Source organism: Lissotriton vulgaris, chromosome 3_1 (genome assembly GCF_964263255.1).
Source record: "Lissotriton vulgaris chromosome 3_1, aLisVul1.2, whole genome shotgun sequence".
Lineage (NCBI taxonomy): Eukaryota > Metazoa > Chordata > Amphibia > Caudata > Salamandridae > Lissotriton > Lissotriton vulgaris.
In genome coordinates, this window is record NC_141689.1 from 232276765 (window position 1) to 232301076 (window position 24312).

At 42.9% G+C, this 24312-nt stretch overlaps 1 long non-coding RNA gene across 1 annotated transcript in view; it reads left to right on the forward strand.

Moving 5' to 3' along the window:
- The window catches only part of LOC147726239 (uncharacterized), a 104440-nt gene that overhangs the window by 4396 nt on the left and 75732 nt on the right, over positions 1–24312 (forward strand). The window contains exon 4 of the long non-coding RNA XR_015309425.1: positions 13287–13381. This is a non-coding gene — a long non-coding RNA (uncharacterized LOC147726239). The remainder of the gene's footprint in view (positions 1–13286; positions 13382–24312) is intronic.

Genomic DNA, 24312 nt, shown 5'->3' on the forward strand with positions numbered 1-24312 from the left:
CACTTCATCTGTTCGAGCCACAGGAGGTGTAATCAATAAATCGTCACATAACAAAACTAGTTGAAGTTCACACAGCCAATAAAAATTCCAACCAAGGTAGAATTGAACAGCCAGCATAGAACAGTTGAGCCAACACGTGGTTCGTCGATAAGCATGTGAAACCTCGACTTCTTCAGGGCTGTGAACATTTAAATAAGAGAAATAAAAAGCAATTATACAAAACCAAAATTGGCAATTACCTTCACCCACCACAGGTGTCAGACAGAAGAGAGATAACAGGAAAAGACAAAATATGGAAAAGAAAAACAAATAGTTGACACTGAGTGTAGCAGTGTGTGCCTAGATTTTATCCCTCATGTGACTAATCTGGTATCTCAATTGCTCCCAGATGCCTAAAAAATCCTTGGCTTGGGAGTCCTGCTGGGGTTTTAAGGTTTCTTTATGACAATTTAAAGAAGCCTGCAATTGATCTATTGCAGTGCTATTTTGAGTTCTTTTATTTTAATTCAATATTATTTATGTATTCAATATTAACTGTACCTTACTCAGAAAAATGCTTAATCCTGTCTCCCTCAAAGCACTGGACCCTTTTCATCTTTAACCTGCACAGGCCTTGTCATATTGCTTGTACATACAGTGACCTGGGGTGCCTCTAGGTCCAAACCTAGGCACTATGCAATTACTGGTGCCCAAGGTCTTCAGATGTCCCCACCCTCATTCCCTTGAGCACTATACAGATTATCACACTTTATCGTACCGATTGATCAATCAATCAATCAATGAGTCAATTTGTAGAGTGCGCTACTCACCCATGAGGGTCTCAAGGCGCTGGCGGTGGTGGGTGCTGCTACTGCTTGAACAGCCAGGTTTTGAGTAGCCTCCTGAAGGTTAGTAGGTCTTCGGTCTGCTGTAGGAGGATGGGGAGGGTGTTCCAGGTCTTGGTGCTGAGGTAGGACAATGATCTGTCACCGGAGGTTGTTCTTCGGATGTGGGGGATGGTAGCGAGGGCGCAGTCGGCGGAGCGGAGCTGGCCGTTCGGGGTGTAGAAGGTGAGTCATCTGTTGAGGCATGCTGGTCCGGTGACGTGGAGTGCCCAGTGCGCGTGTGTGAGGAGCTTGAAGGTGATTTTCTTGTTGACGGGCAGCCAGTGCAGGTCTCTCAAGTGGGGTGGGATCTGGCTGTGTCGAGGGATGTTGAGGATCAGCTGTATGCATTGAATGCGTCTCCGCAGTTTGGCAGGGACTCCCGCATAGAGGGCGTTTCCGTAGTACAGCCTGCTGCCGGCGAGTGCCTGGGTGACCGATCTTCTTGTTTCGGTAGGGATCCATTTGCAGGTCTTGCAGAGCATGCAAAGGGTGTTGATACAGGAGGATGAGACGGCGCTGACTTGCTTGGTCATGGGGAGCGTTGTGTAGAGGATGAACCCCAGGTTGTAGAAGTAGAGAAGTGTGGCTCAATGGTTAGAGCGGCAGACCCTGATGCAGTAGTCTGGCCAGGACCAGGGTTCAATTCCCGCCTTGGCGGGTCTCGGGCTCAATTTCCTCGGACCTGATAATTCTCGCATCGGTGCCTATTCTGATCATGAGCCTCACTCTGCACCTCAGGGCAATAGCTTGCTTAATCTCTACAATGGCCCCAACAATGCTGAGGATGCCTGACTTCACCTTGGAGGTGCCCAGAAGTGGGCTCCTCACAGGGAGAGGCCAGGAAGCACTCCTCGGCGGTACTCGTACAAGCACTGAGATGCCTACGGATAGTCTTGCGCTATTTAAGTGCGTAATTATTGTTATTATTATTAATTAATTAGGTTGCGTGCGTGGTCGGTGGGTGTCGGTGCTGTTCCTAGGGCGGTCAGCCACCAGGAGTTGTACCAGGCTGAGGGGGTGGAGCTGAGGATGTGGACCTCTGCCTTGTCCGAGTTCAGCCTCAGGTGGCTGTTCTTCATCCATTCAGCGACGACTTTCATTCTTTTGTGGAGGGTGGTTTTTGGCAGTGAGGGAGTCCTTGGTGAGGGAAGGGAGCAGTTGTGTGTCATCGGCGTAGGAGATGATGTTGAGGTCATGCATTCTGGCGATGTGGGCGAACGGGCCATGCAGATGTTGAATAATGTCAGGCTGAGGGATGACCCTTGGGGTATGCCGCAGATAATTTTGGAGGTTTCAGAACAGAAAGAGGGAGGCGGACGCTCTGGGTTTTTCCGGAGAGGAAGGAGGAGGTCCATTCAAGAGCTTTGTCTCAGATCCCTGTGTTGTGGAGGCGTGTGCGTAGGGTACGGTGGCAGACCTTGTTGAAGGCAGCTAACCAAGAGGATGAGGGCCGCGGTTTCGCCGTTGTCCAGCAGGGCCCTGATGTCATTGGTGGCAGCGATGAGGGCAGCTTTGGTTCTGTGGTTGCTGCAGAACCCTGACTGGGAAGGGTCCAGGATGTTGTTCTCCTCAAGGTAGCGGGTCAGCTGTTGGTTGACGGTTTTCTCGATGACCTTCACCGGGTACGGAAGCAGTGAGATAGGTCGGAAGTTCTTGAGGACTCTTGGATCTGCCTTGGGTTTTTTGAGTAAGGCATTCATCTCAGCTTGCTTCCAGCTCTCCGGGAAGGTCGCATTCTCGAAAGAGATGCTGATGGCCTTGCGGAGATGGGGTGCGATGGTGGCGCTGGCTTTGTTGAATTTGTGGTGTGGGCAAAGGTCTGACGGGAAGCCGGAGTGGATGGTGGTCATGATTTTGATGGTGTCGTCGTCGTTGATGTTAGTCCAGGTGAGGAGGGGGTCGCTTTGAGTGGTGGCTGTGGGGTCTGAGGTGTCGTTGGCTGTCGGGGTGGTCAGGTTGTCGAAGCTGTCATGGATGTCTGCGATCTTGCGATGGAAGAAGGTGGCAAGGGAGTTGCACAAATCTTGGGATGGTGGGATGTCGTTGGTCCCAACCGTGGAGTGAGGCTTGGGATTCAGGTGGAATGGCAGACGTGTTGACAAGGGCCACTGCCCTGCGTTTGGTATGCTTTGTTTACTCTTGGAGGATTGGGGAGGGGGAGTTTGTTGAGGTGAGACAGAGGTTCAAGAGGTCTTTCAATAGATCAATCTCAAGCAGCTCACAGACACACTCCCCAGTCGAAAGACTGTTATGTTTTATACAAGGAGTGAATTTACAATGGTAGGCCAGCCTAAATGAGAAACGGGTGCCTCTCCAAGATTGACTGGGCAGTGTCAGTGCATGTCAGTCTACGGAGCCTGACTGCTCCTGTTCCGCCTCTATTTTAAAGGTTTAGCTGAAAAGAAGTGTAGCATGTGTATAACTCAGAACACCATATTCTTAAGGACTTATCGCCTAGTTATCTGCACTTTAGCGTTGCAAAAGTGGCAAAATAGTCATCGTCCCATTCTCAAGCTGGTGAAGACGGCTGAAATCGCCAGTTTTCCAGCGATATCTTTCACAAAAAACATTGCCACGGATGAGAGTGACAACTAACGCTAATGATATGCAGACTAGGCGATCCCTTGCAAAAACACACAAAAACACCACTTCATGACATTCTCAACTATCAGCCAGATCAGCAAAGTGATCCAAAAACAGATGATAAGGAGCGTTGGCAGCAGGGAATGAACACCTGCCTTTTACTGGTGTTAAGCAGGACGACAACCTGCAGTATAAAAGGGATCCCAGCCCAGAGCCATATCCACAGACAAACACATGTCATGGAGCTACTGATCATGCAGCTCGGAGACCCAAGAGGCCCACAACACTCACCGCCACCACCCCCAGGCTCCCCCCAGTGCACCCCGCCGGACCACCCTCCCCCCCGGACTACCACACTGAATAAGACAGCGGTCCTTCCGAAAACGCACCAGCCTCACAGATTTAATGCCAGAGAAAGTAATTGCCCACTAGAGGCTCAAAAGGACAGCCATCCTCTGCATCCTGACCCTCATTGCCCACAGGCTAACGGTACCAACACAGCGGAAACCAACATCCCTCTGCAGACAAAGCTGCTGGCTGTGCTGCATCTGTTTGCCTCTGGTACCTTCCAACTAACAACCGCCAACCGCCAACCGCCAACCGCTAACCGCGTCGGAGGAGTCTCACAGTCAGCCCTATCAAAGTTCATCACAACTGTCTTGGATGCCATTGTGTCTTGGTACCCCAGCACCTTCACTTCCCCTGCACTGCACAGGAACAGCTAAAGACCAAGCAAGGCTTCTACACCATAGCTGGCTTCCTGCACGTGTTGAGGGCAATTGACTGCACACATGTCCTACTTGTGCCCCCTGCCGACACTGCACACAATTACCGCAACAGAAAGCACATACATTCCATCAAAGTGCAGGCAATAGTGGACCACAGGGGACTCTTCACCAACGTTATTGCCAACTACCCAGCCAGTGTGCATGATTCCTACATCTTACGACAGTCCATCATCAACCAGCGCTTCCAGGATGACACCTACGGAAATGCACTGCTCGTTGGTAAGTACCAGATAAACACACTACACACCTCAACTCCACAATCATGCAATTCACAACTGTGGGAATGCACACGTTACAACATCTTATACAACATGCCAACCAACATGCCCACCTATCAGACACGACAACACAAGGAAGTGTAGTAACAGGGGCCAGCCATGTAGACAAACCATCCACGTCATGGCACCTCTGCCACACAATAGCAGGATGTGGTGAGAGGTGGGAACCAAGTATGTGTGAAGGAGGCAATTACCCATGAATCAGAATGAACACAATGCCAAGTGAGGCGGTGATGTGCTGGACAGACTCAAGTATGCAGAGCTTAGACATGTCCATGTGGACATATACTGCTGGTGTATGTAGTGTCGTAGACAGTGGACGCAATAATGTTACCTTAGACACTGGTGTAGACCTTGGACATGCAGCTATGTCGTCCCCCCTAGTAGGTGTAACCTGAGTGGGCTGGGCTAGCGTAGGAGTGGAAATTAATAGCCAGTGGCTCAGGGCGTGGTTCACTTCCGGGATGGCCACCAAAGAAACTACTGCGTGTGTCTCTGTGTATGCCATATCCTCACCAAAGGCCTACAAACACAGGGCCGACCACCTTCAATGGCCAATATCAATGTCATTGTCAGGCTTGTGGTCCTGCGCAGTTGTCATGACAATGGTGTGTTTTAGGAGTGCAAGTGATGCAATCGCGCAGCGCACACAAGTAAATAGGCTCGGAGAGAATGAGGAGCAGCTGTAATGCAACGTAATACACATGGATGCTGTTAATATGCCACATGCAAGACATGCCAAACGTGAATCCCATTCTCCCACACATCACACACCAATATACTGATAAGCCTGCCAACACCGAATGCAGAACTACCGATTGACACATCTCTCCCCCCTGTCACAGGTGATCAAGGATATGCACGCTGCCCGTGGATGATGACACCCCTCTGAGCCCCGAACACCCATGCCCAGAGGCAGTACAATGCGGCCCACAAATGCACCAGGGGCATTGCAGAGCACTCATTTGGTGTGTTAAAGTCACGTTTCAGGTGCCTGGACATCACAGGTGGAAGACTCCTGTACAGCCCGCAAAAAATGTGCAAGATGATCATTGCATGTTGTGTATTGCACAACATATGTGTGCGCACCAATGCCCCATGGATCCATGTGCCAGATGCACCGGACGATGATGAAGAGGATGAGGCAGGTGGACCACACCCCAGTGCTGCAGCAGCAGGAATAGCCCTAAGGGACACTATCATTAACAATTTCTTCACATGAGCACGTCACATTGGGACTGTCCTTAGCTATCATGAGACAGGCAAAATGACCATAGGTACAATATGTGCAAATAAATTAATTCCAAGACACATTCAATGTGTGCATGTCACTCCTCTGCATTAGAACATCACTTTGACACGTGTAAGTGCAACATTTAGTGTTGACAATTTTACCCATGTCAGGATCCTGTTTTCCTGTGGACTGTACCGTGTCTTCCTCTGCTTCCTCTCCTTGCCCTTCCCTGACCTCGGGGTCCCAGGCTGGTCCTCAGTGGGGCTTGTTGTGTTCTTGTTGTCCACTGTACTAGCTTCGGCTACCTCAATGGTGCTTAGCAGTTGTTTGTGTTCTGTTTGTGTTTTTTGTCGATGCTTTTGTACTGATTTTTGCTGCCTGACTTGTTGAACTTGCAGACATGGCACTGCTTATCACGGAATTTTTTATGTGAGTTGGGCCCAAACCAACCTTTTCGCGTTCAGGTTTGGATTTTTATCGCCGTTCCTGTAATGTTATCGCAGACATTTGACACGTTATGGGGAAACTATCACATGTTACCGCTGTATTATACAACAAACCAAAGCACACAGCAGCAGACCAAGGTTTAGCACATCAACTTTTTCTGTTTCCAAATTTCTAATGGTGCAACCACTCTCTCCATCCGCCACCAAGGATGTCCGTCAAACAATTATACAAGAAAATTTGAGAGGTGCACTCGGTAAAGTCAATGATACAAAAAGTTCATTGATTTTGTGATTGTTCTGTTCTTTCTTTAATGTGTTCTTTATTTTCTTTTAAAATACACATGCACAGCCAATGCATTTCTTTCCCTTTCGTGCCTTGGGAATTTTGTCAGGGCATACAAAAAATGATCGTTCAACTTCGATGGTCCAAAGCGTGATCGCACTTACAAGGCTAATGCTGAGGGATTGATATAGGTGATGTGGCCCCAAAGTGCCTGGATAGTGTAAAGATAACGTTTCCAGGACGGGTATCCGGTTGTAGTATCCCAAGTTGGCCACAGTAGTGCATGAAAAGCGAGAACGAGTGTAGATCCTGGCCCCCTGGATAGTGTAAAGATAACGTTCCAGGAAGGGTATCTGATTGTGGTATCCCAAATTGGCCGCAGTAGTGCGTGAAAACGAGAACAAGTGTAAATCCTGGCCCCCTTAAAAGATCAGTGTAGATGAAGGGCGGGTGGCCGCTGGTTGACAGGTAACGTCCAGACAGGCTATAGGGTCGCTCTTATGGTGCGAGACCTGTGATAGGGTCTCTGTAGTCTCCTGCTCCTCCCCGTGGAGTTTTGGAAGCTTTACACTCGTTCTCGTTTTCACGCACTACTGTGGCCAATTTGGGATACTACAATCAGATACCCATCCTGGAAACGTTATCTTTACACTATCCAGGCACTTTGGGGCCACATCACCTATATCAATCCTTCAGCATTAGCTGTGTAAGTGCGATCACGCTTTGGACCATCAAAGTTGAACAATCATTCTTTGTATGCCCTGACGAAATTCCCAAGGCACGAAAGGGAATGAAACGCGTTGGCTGTGCCTGTGTATTTTAAAAGAAAATAAAGAACACATTAAAGAAAGAACAGAAGAGTCACAAAATCTATGAACTTTTTGTATCATTGACTTTACCGAGTGCACCTCTCAAATTTTCTTGTATACATGTTACCGCTGTGTTGACATTGTGACGTTGACACAGAGTTATTTTCCCGCAATATGTGACAGTGCATTAACCTATTTTGGTGAAGATTATCGCACGTTCTGAGAATATCCCCCAGAGTCTGTTTAGCTGTGTCACAAGCTATTTTCTGAGCTTCACCTTTAATTGTGTGTTCTGTGTCGGAAGCCAAATGATATGTTGTGGAGTTCATCACAGAGTATACAGTAAGTCTCACAAAAGTGCAGAAAAGTAACTCTCCCCTTTCATGGAATTTGGTACTGGCGAGCAAACAATGAATGATATTTTTGTTTGATGGAACGGTGCAGATCTGCTGTTCTTAGGGTTTTCATTTAGCGCAATGTAATTGACATCTTATTGCTTCCTCCTTCAGATCTTTCTTTATGGTTCTGCTCTACTATAACTGTTATTAGGTGTGGCTCTCAAGAATAGCCAGCCGAGGTGAGGCACATGCTCTCACTGTTTCCTAAGCTGTGTGTGCATAGTTCACTCAACTAATGGTCTCTGCAGCATGTGTTTCAACTGTCCTAGGCCACCACAATTCCATTAAGCTTAAAGGCATGTTTTTCGTCATTAATATTTCTGACTCACACAGAGCATGGCTTAGTCACTACCATGCTCCTCCTGGCCCAATAAAGACACCCTAGTTATGAATGGGGTTACAATAGACTGCAATATGCCAGAACGGTCACATTCTGCAAAGGCCCAGAAAAATAACATGGGTTTTAAACCAACTGGTAATGGGGCTGAATTCATTGTGTATCCAGGTGTTTTCATGCAACAATAAAAATGTCAAGATAACTCTGGAATAATGGAGTCCTGGAGCAAGATCAGCGTTTTGTCTAATGACAGTTTACACAAAAGAACATGAATCACGCATATTCGCAAAACTGTATTTTATGAGGATTCGCTGGCAGTTCATCCCTTTTTACTAGCTTAATGCCCTTCTATTTCTGGTGCTTTGCAGCAGTTGTAAAGATCTTAGAGTTTTGTTTTGCTGCAATGGGTGTAATTTCTGATACATATATGTTTCCCTCATCTTCATTGTATGATTTTGCTGGCAAGAAAGTGTGACTCATGGTCGTTGAATGTCACTCATGATTACACTGAAATTATGACAATGTCACATATAAGCAGTCCGAAACGTTGGCAGCTACGAAACCCTCCTGAAGCTGGATCGAGTAGGCGGTGTCCCTGGAGGTCGAGACACCCAGACATTATAATGGGAGTCGATCAGACCTAAAAAAAAATCAATATTAAAAAGATAAACAAAGAAGTAAAAGTATCCAACTGTGATCTTGTGGGCTCCCTCCTACTGGATCAGGATATAACTGATAGGAAACTGTATGATTTCTGATCCCTCATCTGCAACCCAGTGCTTTCTTCCACGGACTGGGGTGGGACTACATCCCCAAACCAGCTGTGCGGCAGGCACGGTGGGCAGGAAGAAGGACTGTCATGGTCTTAAGTGCCTCATAGCTCCCGCAGCACTGGGCATGCATGGGTTGCGTCCGGATGCACAGGCTTAGACATTGCAAGGAAGAGGCTGGGCAGGGCCTACTTTCTTTGGCCTGCAATTCATCATCCACCATGGTTCAAGTAAGATTGTTTTATTTTTCTTTGGACTATATAGTGTTGTAATTTGTACCAGCTGTCTTGCTCCAACTGAACATGGGGAAATGAAAGGCAGGGTATGTTATGACATCTGCAACTTGTGCCAAGAAACCTAGAAAGCCTGCAAGGTATAAGTCAGGCTCCTCCCGTTTCAAAACTGATGATATTACGTTAGGTGCAATTGTTAATCTAATAGAGGAAGTGGAATCTATGCTTCAAGCCAAAACTACTATTTTTAAGGGAAAATCACCAAAGGTCCCAGCCATGTTTAATAAAGTTAAAACTTCAACTATTTCCAGTGTGGTTACCAACAGCATATGTTAAGCCTTTACTAAAGTAATCCCCTCCATTAGCGGAACTAGGTTCTATGCAGAAAAAAATATTTTTTCTCTATCGAGTCACAGAGTTAAGTTTGACGGCCACTGACACCCGCAATTGTCATTGTTCCGAATATACCGTGCACCAATAGGTTCTCTCCCTTAACCTCTGAGGAAGACTTCGACCAGTTTGACTAGTTAATAATAGAATCCATGGGACTTACCACAAAAAAGACTGCTGATCAAATAATGGTGACAGTGAATGATTGCAAACACTTCATCAAAAACAAGACTATTTAAAAAGCTTATATTTAAGCATAATTGACCAGATTACGTACTGTCATATAGTTACTGCTTTTCTATATATTGTGTTAAGTTAGCATGAGTTTATTAAATGTTTAAACAACATATTTTCCTTCGGCTTCAGTTTGCACACAACACATAATTGTTATTGTAGCTTTCAACCTAGACGAAAGATGTGATTTATTTGAGAATAATATGTTATTGCTCTGATATCAGTTGTGCTTGGTACACTTGGTACACTGTCTGCACACTGAGAACTGCACCCTCTAAGAATAACCTAACACAAGGTTGCTGGGAGGCCTGATCCTCGCACCACATTAGACATAACACAAATAATGTTGCTGCCAACATTGGGCATTAAGCGGGTTTAAGATAGAGTTACAGAGAATGCAAAAACACACTTGATGGTGCTTCGCATGCAGAGAGTTGGTAGCTGATGATGTGATCTTCTTCTGCTGACATTTAGAGGTTTGGGCCCGCCCTGCTAAAACCCAAATGAGACCTTCTTAGATATAATATAGTATGCTAAATAGGGTGCGCGAAATAGGTGATACAGATTTCTATTGATTTTTGCATTATAACATGCTATCACCGTTCGCTTACTATGGATTAGTGACTATGCTGATAACTTGGTATTATATAAGATACTGCGTTTGAGAACCTTGCATTGAAAAATAAATTTTTCAAACTTGCACGTGTGTTCTTTTACTCCCCGTTGTGGTTTGAAATGATTACAGAGCGAAAGAGTGTTCATGTGTTCCACGATACCTGAGGTAACCCAAGTTCATGTTCTGGTTTGTCTAAATCATTGGGAGTTTGTTATGACCATTGAGACACTGTAGCTAGCTCGGTAAGGGGATTTCTGACACTAAGGTGAGTTTTGGGTCATCCTAATTCACTAAGGTTCTAGATCTCTATGCACAGTTCTGTGGGAGAACGGAAACCCTGCTACAGTACCTAATAACCGGCCGGTCATTTCGGCTGTGAAGGTCCGTGCAATGGAAGACCTCAGAGTATACATCAACTCCAACAAAAAGGACCAACAGATGCTCCAGGGGAATCATCTTGGATTATACAACAATGCTCCAGTATGATACCCACACTTGATGGGAGGGGCAATTATCCTAAGAGAGAATTTAGTCTGCCAGGGGTCCACTCTTCCCTTCCTCACAAGGATTCAACAATAGCCCAGCAGGGGTATCACTGACAAACTTTAGCATTCCAAAAAAATAACTCATTGCTTACTCATCACCCTGTGGGGCATAATGAATACTATGGCTCGAGGAGCACCTATTTACAACAGCATCATACCTTGACTACCACAGCATACTCGCCATCAATCAACCCCGAAACCAATCCAAAGAAAACAATATACTTGACACGAGGGCCGAAACCAACTCCAGGTTCTTTTGAGAACCTAGACGGCCTGTCTCTTAAAGTCATCCACTGGTTTGGGACAAAACCTAAATGTCTCTCCATAATCAGACCAGATATCACTTACATCAAGAGATGAATGTCTAACTCATCTACTCACAATTACAAACTGGCTATACTGAGCAGTGATTGGTTGGCAGAGAGCCTTCTAAATTTTTAATTACATACATGTCAACTCCCAGGGGGACAAGAGACTGGAACCAGGATTAAGACCTTACCTCCAAATACAACCCCTGCAGGGGGCTACTCTACAAATGTTTGCAATCCCAGCCAGCAGGGTTCTAACGTCTTTGAGCACAATGAAGTGTCCAATTTGAACGTTGTTAATTAACTGAATCCCCAAAATTAACCAGTCACAATCTCTGCCCACAGAAACGTTTATCCCAGTGATAATAGACTTCCTGAGAAATGTTTTAATTGTGATACCAATGATGTAACTGAGCATGTACTGGAGGGGAAATCCGCAAGCCCTAAAGTCAGTAGGCCATAAGGATGATAATGATTCACAGCCTAGTCTTAATATGATCTCCTGGAATCTTACCGGGATAAAGCACGAGTAGATTGATTGTCCTATTTAGATGGGTGTGATGTTTGCATAATCCAGGAAACATGGACTACAGAGAAGGTTTATTTAAATGGATTTTCCTCTTACAAAGTTGAAGTCAAATCCCAGAAAAATGTAACAGGGCCAGCGGAGGGTTGTTGATTTTGATTAAATATGACTTTTCGGAAGGAGCGCACGCAGCGCCAAACAAGATGGCCGCCTAGCCCCTGAGCTCCGCATCGCCACAGAAATGTCGCTGTAATTTTCGCGGCTCTAGAGTCTCTTTCGTCATTGAAATGGAGAGTTTCATGCATGAAGGTGTCTCTGAGTGACACCATGTAATTTCTATGGCAGCTTTGCTTTTTTGAGGTAAAACCATTTCAATTTGCTCCAGCTTCTTTGTGGCCGCCATTTTGTTTTCCCTGAGAGGCTTTATTTGCTCTACTCTTCAGGTACAATGCTGCTTTCTTGACTTTCACCACCAAATATTGATTACCTGCTATTTTATGCCTGGCTAGACTTTTTTCTCATTTTAAAGGAGGATTACTTGATATTTAGCTGTTTGCACAGTTAGTTTTTTGAACTCGCTTCACACTCTGTGGGGTATTTGCTGGTGCCCACAACATTTTGCCTCCATTGCTCTGTGGGTAGGAGTAAGAAATTACTACTTACAAAAAAGAGTTCTACTGCTCATTCTCAGGTGTTGCACTCTCCTCCCTCTGACTCTACACTTCACAATACTAGCATTATGGTGCAAGACCAACTCCTGCTTGCAAGCAATGAACACTAAATGGGCTTCTATGTACTCTCATATTTCAACAGTGGAACAGCAAGTTGATCACCTTTAAAATGTTTCCACAAAATTGGTTACCCTTGAGAAGGAGGTCCTTTCATTGAGGAAATCAGCGAAGGACCTTGAAAATAGAAATAGGCGCATTAATCTACGCTTATATGGTCTTCCTGAGAATTTGGAGGGTGATGATCCCATTCCCTTCTTCAATAATTTTCTCTTAAAGCTTCTTGAGCTTCATGCATCTACAAATCTAAATATTCAAAGAGCCCTCAGCCTGGGCCCCCGTCTATCTTCGTCATCTGCTCCATCCATACCACAGGGTTTGATTTTTCTATTTTTTAAATTTACAGACTTACTACTAGTTTTAAATGCAGCTAAACTCATAAAACAGCTCATCTGGTCAGGCTTTAAGTTATTTCTCTCTCAAGATGTTTCCTCAGCAACAGCTAAACGGTGGAAATAATTCCTGGATCTTCGGCCAGCTTTGCATATACTTGGAGTTTAATATGGACTATTTCATCCGCGTTTATTCAATGTTACTTACCAGAACAAAACTTCTACTTTTGAGGAACCGGCAGAAATGAGGAAATTCATTCACTCACAATCTACATCGTCAATGGAAATCTCTGGCCCTCTATTTTCTACGTCCTCCATACCCCGAATTTCTTCTTTTCCATTACAGGATTTAATTCGCTTGGTTTTTCTTAATGTTTTTCTCTTCGCAGGTTATTTTTAATAACTGTATTGTATCATTTTACTCTTATTTCTTTTTGTTTTTGTTTTCTCTCCTGCTACATTTCTGCAGGTATTTATCTTCTTTAATATATTTCTTTCTCTGTTTCCTATCTATTGCATAAGATCCCACGCTGTGATGCTCCCTAACCCGGTTGGTTGTGCCATCTTCTCCCTTGTGTCGCCACTCCTCGTATTTCTCTTTTGTCTACCCTCAAAAGGTACGTATTACAGTCATCAATCCCTTTATTTTCTCATTTTATATTCCTATTTTGTAATTAGTGGTTGTCAAGTGCTGTCTTCTCTTATTATTTCTTTTTTAATTCTCCTCTTTTTTCAGTCCTTTTCCCTCCTTCTTTTCATCTCCTTCCTTTTCTCTAATGTTTCACTGACGTATGGCTTGTATGTTTGATTATATTATTCAATGCATCTTTTTTACTACTGCATGTTTTGTTTATGTATTTTCGATGGTTTTACATTCAGAGTTATTTCTTGGAATGTGAAAGGTTTTATTAAACCGATTAAAAGACAGATCGTACTATCACATCTTGCCTTCTATAACCCTGATTTGGTTCTTTTACAAGAGACCCACCTTACAGGAGCTGCTACATTAAAATTAAAGAGAGGTTGAGTGGGTTCAGTTGTATTCTCTCCTACTTCTAATAAAAACAACTGTGTTATAATTTTATCATAAGAAATTGAACTGTAAAATTATATCGCAAGAAATTGATACGAAATGCAGATGGTTGTTAGCTCAGTTGTTAATAAATGAAATTTCTTTGACAGTGTTTAATGTTTATGGTCCTACTCATCCTGATTGTTCCTTTTGGCCTCTGATTACACAGAAATGTATTCAATTTAGGGATGATTACTTTATACTAGGAGGTGATTGTAATCAAGTAGTTGATCCCTTTCTTGACCGCCAATCTCCGGTACACTTCACTCCTCACAAATCTCATAAATATTTTTTTGACACTATCTCCCAAACACATCTCGTTGACTCTTGAAGACTCTCTCACCCCAATACTCTTGACTTTTCTTTCTTCTCTCCTCACAATTTCCTCTCCCTTTTAGATTATGTTTTTCTCTCACAATATTTATCTCAAAACCTGGTATCTTCCTCTATAGAACCTGTTGTTATCTCTGATCATGCTCCAATTATAACTGACCTTGACTTACAACCTCCACATCCCAGGTCCTCTTGTTGGCGTGTTAACAATTCTCTTCTTCTTGACCCACTCTTCTCTTTCTCTTTCATTACTTTTGTTAACAATTTTTTTGACCTAAACAGGGACCCCATTACCTCCCCCTATATATTATGGGATTCCTTTAAGGTTAACGCGAGAGGTTTCATCATAGACTTTGTTTGAAAGAAAAAAGAAATTTCTTCTTCAACAACATAAAAGCTACCATGACGCTTATTAATGCCTTAGAGCATAAATTCTATACTTCATTGGCAGATTCGGTCCTACCAGTTCTTATACGTGCCAAATTAGCATTTAGCAAAGCTACGACTAACAATGCGTCTGCCATACTTCTCCCTAGTAGTGCTCGTTATTATGGAGGTCGCAATAAAGTTGGAAAACCTTTAGCGAATTAACTTAAAACCCTTAAACGATCATACGCTGATTGACTCTATTTATTCTTCAGATGGTCCTCTCCTTCACAAAGATCAGGACATCCTTAATGAATTTAAGCTATTTTATAAAGATCTTTACACCCCAGATTCTCCTCCCTTCAGTTCCCTCATCCAGTCCTATCTTGATAACCTTCCAACCCCTTCTAATTCTCATCTCAATCTTTCTGATCTTGAAGTAGACTTATCCCTTAATGAACTATCCTCTGCTCTAAACGCTATAAAGAATGGTCTCTCATCTCCTGGCCCGGATGTTTTTTCAGTTGAATTTTATTTGTATTTTTCTAACTTATTAATTCCTAAACTCTTAAATCTTTTCCACTCTTTCTTTCTCTCTGGTAAAACAAAGGGTAATTTTCAAGAGGCCACTATTTGCCTCATACATATAGAGGGACGCGATTCTATGTTTTGTCAAAACTACCAGCCTATTTCCCTGGTCAATGTTGATTATAAACTATTTGCCAAAACACTTGCTTTACGTTTAGAACCTCTTATGCTCTTTTGATTGACAAGGAGCAATGCGGTTTTGTCAAGGGGCAGATTGACCTTGAATAATTCTCACCTCTTTCTTAATGTTTTAAACAAAGTTCCTTCCCTTTCCACATCCTTGGCGGCCATGTCTGTCGATGCTGAAAAATAATTTGATAGAGTGGATTGGCCCTTTTTATTTACATCTCTAAAAATTCAATGGTTTTGGTCCTAAATTCACCTCACTTATTTCTTGATTAAATTCTTCCCCCAGAGTCTCTTTACTAGTCAACGGTTGTATTTCATCCTATTTTCCTCTTTAACGCGACATCCGTCAAGACTGCCCCCTTCCCTCCCTTCTTTCACTTACCCCCTTCTTTTTGTCTTATCCTCAATCGTAATATTGACTCTATATCTGTTTTTTTCTTATGGTGTTCAACTTACGCGGATGACATCCTACTTTTAATATCTGCTCTCGAAGTCTCCATTCACCCTTTATTACATGAATTCACTCCCTTTCCCTTATATCTGGATACAAAATCAATTCAGATAAAATAGAAATGCTCCCTCTCCCTAAATTTTGTCTTCCACATTCCTTCTCTTCCACTGGTTTTGCATGGAGCAGTTCTAAAATAAAGTATTTAGGTATGTGATTCTCCAACTCCATTACCTCTTCTATTGAATTAAATATGACTGCAGTCCTTTCTCGGATTGCCAAACTACTTTCCTCTTGGAATCCTCTCTTTCGTGCTGGGGTCGGTTAGACTCAATTAAGATGATGATTACCCCTATTTTGATTTATACTCTTTCTATACGTCCTGTCCATATTCCTGCCTGTTATTTTAAACAAATTGATTCTCATCTTTCTACATTTCTCTGGAAGAACAAAAGAGACAGTATTTCTTTATCTTTTCTTCGCAAGACAAGAACTAATGGAGGTGTAAATTTTCCAGAATTTTGCCTTCATCGTATATCATTTTGCTTTTGCCAGGCCTCAAAATGCCTCCTCTCTGAACCTTACCCTTTCACTCCCCTTTGGATTTCCATTGAACGGGCCTTATTATTACCCTTCTCTTTAAAGGAAGTTCTAGCCTTTTCTGCCAAAACTCCTCTTACCTCCCTCCCTTTGTTTAAAAACACTTGTTCCTAATTGAAGCCTTTGACCCATCCAAAATCTATTTCTAGAGAATCCTTCCCTTATTACTATCAGTAGCAGAACCATCTTTTGGAGATCCTGGAGATCAAAGGGCATAATTTGGGTTAAAAACCTTTTTGATGGCCTATCTCCATGCTCCATTCCCCAATTTCAAGCTACATTTCTTTGTCCCATCTTTCCTCAGTTCAAAATTCTCTTCTCAAGATCCTTCTCTTGCTACCCAAAGCTTCTCTTATCTATAAACATTTCTCAGCTCCTAACCCAGAACGTATTAATAGCAAACTTTCATGGGAATTTGACCTAGGATGTAAAGGGTCTTGCATCTTCTGGGACAAATTTTGGTCCAGTTCTCTCACTCAATCTATGTGCTTCCTCTATCATAGACTTTATCTTACCCCTACCTCTATAGGTAGATTTTCTCATTCTGCTGATAAAAACTGTTGCACCTGTGGCTCTTCTAATGCTGACTTTCTATGCCTGCTCTTCCTTTGCACTTCGGTTTCGAATTTTTTTGGGGAAGTTTGGTCCTATATTTCTCACCTGTTTAATATTTCGATTCCATATTCCATTTGTCTTCTTTTCTCTGGGAGTCTATCAGACTTCTTTCCCACAAACATGGTCTCTTTGACCTAATGCTTGCTTTAGCTTTCCAAAACATCAGTCTCAACTTTAATACACTTACAAAACTTTCTATTCAACACTGGTGGAATAGTCTTTGTTATTTTCATCGACTTAATATTGCTTTTGCCTCCTCCTGCAGGCCAATGGTTAATAGAGATCTCTTTTGGTTACCTCTCACTACTTATTTAGACAATCTAGTGTTAGTAATTAATTCCCATTAAATGCTGAAAATGTTAAATCTCCTTGAATGTCTATCTTCTCTGTTCCTTTTTTTTTACCTTTTATTGGCTTATTGTATATATTAATTGGATTGGGATTAATTACATTCCTTTTAAATATGCATTTTCTCATTTTATCAATGTGTTTACGTTTCCACCTCCCCTCCCTACCCGCTCCCTCCCCTTATTTCCTCAATAATTGAAATAGCTATTTCTTCTGTTTTTATACTAGCCATTCTCTCATTATGTTTCTATTTTAATATGCTTTACTTTGTTTTACTGGTTTTCTGTAAATTATTCACATAAAGCTTTATATACTATAGCTGTTAGAGGTTGATTGCCCTAACATAATGGGGATTATAGTTGCATTGCCCACAGGAATTCGACTGGCTTTTATAAATGTATATGTTCGATCCGTTCTTTATTTTATCACGTTTAGATGAGATAATCGAGTCCCTTCATTTCAATACTATGATAATAATTGGAGACATTGCAATACATCCTTTGAAACTTCCTTTCATATTAATGAGCTATTAGAGAAAGCGGACGAATTCTGGAATAAACCCTCTGTGACTGGGTAACCCTGAAGGAATTTCTCTGCTGCTGCATTGAAACTAGCTTCTATGACAGTTGTTAGAGGATTAAGAGCATGCAACAGGCGAACTACTTCTGACCCTGTGAGGACCGGCACATTTAAAAGAGGCCTTAACTGTTATTGATTGCATTTTCTTAGATGCAAGACTATGGCCACTACTGGATGATATGAGAGTGGGCCCCGTGTGGATCCGCTGCATAAAGGCCACATCTATTACATTTAGCACCAACAGATGTCCCCCACTTAGAGATCTTACTTTGGTTATAGTACATATCATACAGGGCCATATAGTGTTGAGTGTGCATCCTCCCTGTCATCAGAACCTGATTAGCAAGCCCCAAGGATTCCCTAATATTAACATCCTCAATCCCCAATTTTCTTTCCAATTTTCCTTGGCAGACATCTACATCATCATAAAATGTCTCAACTATTTGTGCATAGAATTGACCAATAGATGTTTTTTTCTTCATTTTTTCGATAAGCAGGATCTTGGCAAACTGTTGTTCAAATCCGGATCCTTGCCTATTTAAAAAGCTACGAATTTGGAGATATTTAAAGAACTCGTGTTTGCCTAAACCATATTTCACTTGCAAGTCTGCAAACAACACTAGTTGACCATCATCACATAAATCCCCTAGGCAATGAATTCCTTTTGATCCCCATCTGTTAGTCACCTGATCCCGGAAAATTATTGGAAGAAGCCTGGGAGCGTTAAATGGAGTATAAACATTCAGCTTAAAAAACACTTAACTGACCCTTAACTTGCTTCCAAACAGAAGAGGTGGCCTTAAGAATTTTTAATTTGGTTTTCTTAAAATAACTTGGTTCTATTATTTTAATGAGGTATTCATTAGTTCCGTCCCCCAGCCCAATTTCATATATTGATGGTCTATGACATGGCAACATTTCAGCCCTCTCACCGACTACCAAGGGACTAATACATTTCAGCATGGCTGCCCAATAATACAGCATAAAATGTGGAATCCTCTAGCCGCCACAAAAAAAAAATTCTGGTATTAGTTAGAGAAACGTGAGTAAGGTGGGGATTTGTGCACCCTGTCCTGAAGAAGGTGCTTCTGGCACCGAAACATGTCGATGCACACAACAAAGAGGTAACGCACATTGTCAGCGTAGTGACCTCCAACCCTCATTTTTAACAGCACCGGCCCGGGGGCTTATTAAATAATTTTTAGTCACCCCACGAGCCAGGTTCTTTTTAACTATCACTATTTCCCAAACCCCACAATACACTCACATTTATTCAAAATACCCCCTCACCAACACCACACATAGTTTAACAAGTGCTCCTACGTCTCCGTAGGTCGCAGCACGCCGTACCCCGTAGAGGGGTACGATGACCCCGATGATGAAGCATGACACCAAGGGGCCTGTTGGTGTGTGAGGGGACCTAAAAACATAAAGGTGTTCCCCACTGTGGAGGAGACACCCTTAATCTCAAGGAGTGGATTCTAACTGTTTATTTAAATTACCCTCAAAGTGGTCTCGGTTGTTTGAGCCCAATCCAAGAAAGAAATCAAGCTCCTCACATGATCGGAAGTATCTCTTCCAGGGATAAACCCATGTTGGAAATTAGAGACCAGCGCATAAATAACTCCAGCTAAGCGCCTGGCACTAATTTTAGAGTAGATTTTACTGTCAGAGTTGATTAGTGAGACTGGTCTGTATGACGAAGGCAGTAAATCAGGCGTATCCTTTTTCAAAAAAACAATAATGGTCGTTTTGCGCAAGGACTTTGGCGCAGTTCCTGTTTGCGCGGCCAAAAATAAGGTCGTAAATTCTGGTTTTAAAACTTGGCAAAACGTCCTATAAAATTCAAGGGGGATACCATCAGGACCGATGGCCTTGCCGCTTCCACTTCCTCCCAAGTGATGTCTGCGTCTAATTCTTCCATTTGATCATGTGTTAATCTTTGAATTTCCATATCCAAACAAAACTCCTCCAATTTCTCTTCTACTCCAATTAAATTGTCTGCTGCGTACAGCTGATGATAGAATTTACCAAACACATTAAGCACTTCCCTTGAAGTATCCTGAACTGCCCAATATGATCCTGAATCTTTTTGATCCTATTGGCTATCTCTTTCTGATGTAGTCTTTTGGCTAGGATCCGACCAGGGTTCTTACAGACTTCATACATTTCAGACCTATACATGGCGATCTTAGTAGCTAATTTCACAGCAAAATTCTGATATATCTTCATTTTTTGGATGGCGATATCACATAAAATTTGCTCCATGTTTTGACCCCTGATTACTGCCCTCATAAGTTCAATTTCTAATAGACTTAATTTATTTATCCCATCCTGAACTTCACCACGCACCTTTCAATGTTTATTATAGAGTAACTTAATGTTTCACCTCGGACTCCCGCCTTAAATGCACCCCAGACAATAGAATCTGAAGTGGAGCCCCGATTATTTGTAAAAAATTCAGAAATCCATCTACACATTTGTTCACAATATACTAAATCCAACAAAAGTTTTCATTCAAAAGTCCAAGCTCTTGGTAACAGTCTGCTACTAATATCCAGTTCTAACACAATAGGATTATGGTCTGATATAATCTTAGGTTTAATATCAAACCTAGCATTTCTTATTTCCTCAGATGTTATAAAGAAATAGTCAAGACGTAGATGTTTTCTATGAGGTGCAGAATGAAAGGTTTCACCCAAGGCTCCCTTACCATTAGCACACCATACATTCCCCAGCCCAAATTCTTTGACTAGCCCTCTGGTAGCTTTGAAAACTTTAGTCTTCTTACCATTATATAAGCGATCACTCATTATATCAAAACCAGCCTCCAAATGGAGATTAAAGTCCCCACAAAGGATCAACGGAGATGGCCATGCCACCAATTCAAGAGTCAGAAAATGCATTATCTCTGGATCATCCAGATTGGGACCATAAATTGAACAAATCGTCATTGGGACGCCCTCGATCCATAATTCAATATTAACCCACCGTCCCCACACATCTTCTTTAACCCGTTTGCAAGCCTCCAAACCAAATCTTTGCAAGATCGCTACCCCTCTAGTGGTCGAACTCTGCTGAGTACAACCCAATAATTCCATACCCAGATCATTCAACCACTTACAAAAATTCCATGCAATGTGCATCTCTTGTATACAGAGCAGATCCACCTGCATTGCAGTTAATATTTGGGCCATAATCCCCCTTTTCTTTATATCATTCAGGCCGGAAATGTTCCATGAGCACACAGAATGTTTACCCATCATTATACTGAGCTTCATTGGACTTTCCTTGCTTGCTTTGCCCAAACCTTAAGCTATGTTCAAACAGTAGAAAGCGCATGGTTTTATTCACCATAGCCTTGATACCAAACACATACCCAATCCATACAACACTGTGCCTTGCCCCTCCCCCAACCTCTCCTACCGCCCAAGAGCTCCCACCCCCTCCCAAACCCCTTCCCAAAAGAGGCATAAGGACTGAATAGTCCGTTTTGTGATGGAGAGAGAGGATTGTGTACACTCCTCTTACCCCCACCCCCCAGCGTAAAAAGAAAAAAACAAAAGACTGACTGCTGAGCAATGTTCCCACTATATTGGGCTTAAAAATTCCTTCGCTTTAGGAAACAACAGTGGTCCCATGCAAATGAATTTACAAGAACAATGAATATAGACACAACCGATTCTATATTGAAATGACTTGTCCAGCCGTCTAAATCTTTTACTTCAAAAGGAATACACAAGAAATTTTCATTGACAATTTCACATGGTGGGGCACAAGCCTGTACCCTACTTAAGCACATACAGATTAGTACATTCGCATTGCCATGAGGGATTGAAAACCGACTGATCCGGTACCCTCTGCAACCAACGTGCTCCAATTCAGTGACGCGTCTCCTCGGCTCCGGATTTTGGGAGTCCCAGGCTACAAACGTTCGATTCTGTAAGCTCTAGGTCATTATCCTAGGCAATAGAGGCTTGACCGAATTAGGCATTAATCAATGTCCTGATGATGATCCCCATGATTAAATAGTGGGATCGAAATGCCGTCGACCTTTAATGTACCTTATACATTGTTTATACCATGTGTTACGTAGATGTAAAGGTGCATTTTGATTTATCTGTTCTAATTGTTATTTCAGAACCTTGAAGCTTTTGCCTAAAAGCCCTGTTCTTGTTCACTGTTTTTTCGAATGTACTAATCTGTATGTGCTTAAGTAGGGTACAGGCTTGTGCCCTACCAAGTGAAATTGTCGAAGGAAATTTCTTGTGTATTCCTTTTGAAGTAAAAGATTTAGACCTCTGTCTGGCTGGACAAGTCATATCAATATAGAATTGATTGTGTCTAAATTCATTGTTCTTGTAAATTCATTTGCATGGGACCACTGTTGTTTCCTAAAGTATGCTCCCCAAGGTCCTGTGCTGTACCCTAGTTGTTCTAAATATAAAAATTCCTTCGCAGCAATCTCAGAAACAAAAAAAAGCAGTTTGAATAATTTTAAGTTTAGACGGATTAAGGAAAAAGGCCTGTGCGCCTTTGACTTGAAATAGTGGAATTAGCTGACGCAGATGTAATCTCTGTTGGACTGTAGCCTAGCAAAAATCAGCACGAACAAAACATTTGCAGTTCTTCCCAGGTCTCTTCCGGTCTGGCCTTGCTAGATTATACAAGTACTCCTTAAGCAGAAAGTTATTCAGACAAATCAGTATGGCCCTTGGTTTTCCATCAGACCCCTTGTACCACCCTGCAAGTGAAAGGGAAATCTATGCACTCTCTGCAATTCTACTTCCCACTTCCATGGACTAAGTTTGAGGAAGGCCTCTGAGAATAAGTCAATAACAAATTGTCGTATATCTTTGCCTTCTTTTCCTTCTGGAACTCCTAGTACACGTAAATTGTTCTTTCTAGAACGGTTCTCTGAATCAATGAGTTTCCAATTAATATCATCTCTCACAGAATGTAGAGAAGTTACATCTGCTTTCTGCTGCACTATCTCATCCTCGATTATAGATATTCTTGCTTCCGCTTCCCCAATCCTTGTCAACATCTCTGTACATGTCTTAATGACACGACGCACTGTATTTTGAAGTTTACGGACTGCACCCTGTGTGCGTAGTCCCTCTGCTTTAGTTTCCTCCCGATGTGTCATTATGGCTTGATAAATAGTAGACAAGGTGAACCCCTTAGCTGCTAAAGCACCAATACTGTTGGTATTTCCTGTTGCTCCAATGCCGCAGCCCAGACCTCCGTTCATCTCCCCAAGCTGTGGTGAAAATGAATAGTCCCATCCCAGTGACCCAGTTTTATTGGGTATGTTCTTAGAAGCTGATTTGGAGACATCCCTTGCTTTCCGCACAGTTCCTTCATCAGCAGAGACATCCAAGCTTGTTTCATCGTCATCCTGCAGGGCAAAGCTAGTCTTGCTTCTATCATCTGTCCAATCTCCTCCAATACTCTCATTGTCCGAGGAATTTGATGGATCTGACCCGAGTCCCCAGAGTCCAAGTCTTTCATCAAATCTATATCTAAATTCTCCATGCTAGCTCCAATTTCTTTTTGTACATCTCCAGGGTTCCCATAAACCAAAGATGAGGATAAAGATGGGGATGGAACCTTCTGAAGATTAACTGCAACTCCCGATGTTTGCTGAGGAAGAGTCACTATTTCAGGCGCCTCTGATAAATCCCATGATTCCTTCTCCATATTCACATTGATATTGTTATTCCCACCAGGTGGTATTTCATTCTGATAAATTTCAGATCTGTCACCTTCATTGCCACATCCTAAGTCTGGCACATACACAGTCTCTCCATTCACTGTTAGCACCGTTGCCCCTTGCTGCATTGAAGAAGATAGTGACTTTTGTTTCATTCTGGGCTCAGATGTGGCATTTGTTAGTGCAGTTGGTGTTGCTACTTTGTTGCCAAACAGAGAAATTACTGAAGCATCCGGTGAAACAGTATCAAGGCGCTTACCTTTCCCTTGCGTCTTTTTAAAGATCCCCGGAATTTTTAGTTTCACTGCGGCGCCATCTCCGTGTGACCCCAGTAGGAGAATTAGTCTTTTCCTAGGTACACGAGCAGCACCGCCTCATCTGTTGCCAGCAGAGACTGAAACATGTGCAGGGGGGTTCGACATAGTTGAAGCTGCGGCCCGAGTCTTGGAACCCTTGCTGGCGTTCTTGGGCGCCATTGCCGTCTGGGCGCTCCAGGCCTGAATTTCCAGCAGACCCTCTGACTGAGCAACAACCGCTGCCTCTGCCTCTCGCCGGCGGAAACCAAGCGCTCTATAGCTCCACCGATATCCAAAAGAGCGCAGTGAAACTAGGCTTGCGGAAACCGCGGGGATCTGTCTAAATACAAGTAATGCCAAAGCCACAGCATGCCCAGAAGTTCTTGAGCCGACTCTTACTTCATTAGCCGCCAAGAGGTTGGGCAGGGGGGGTTAGCGCCAAGGAGCGTCCACAACCT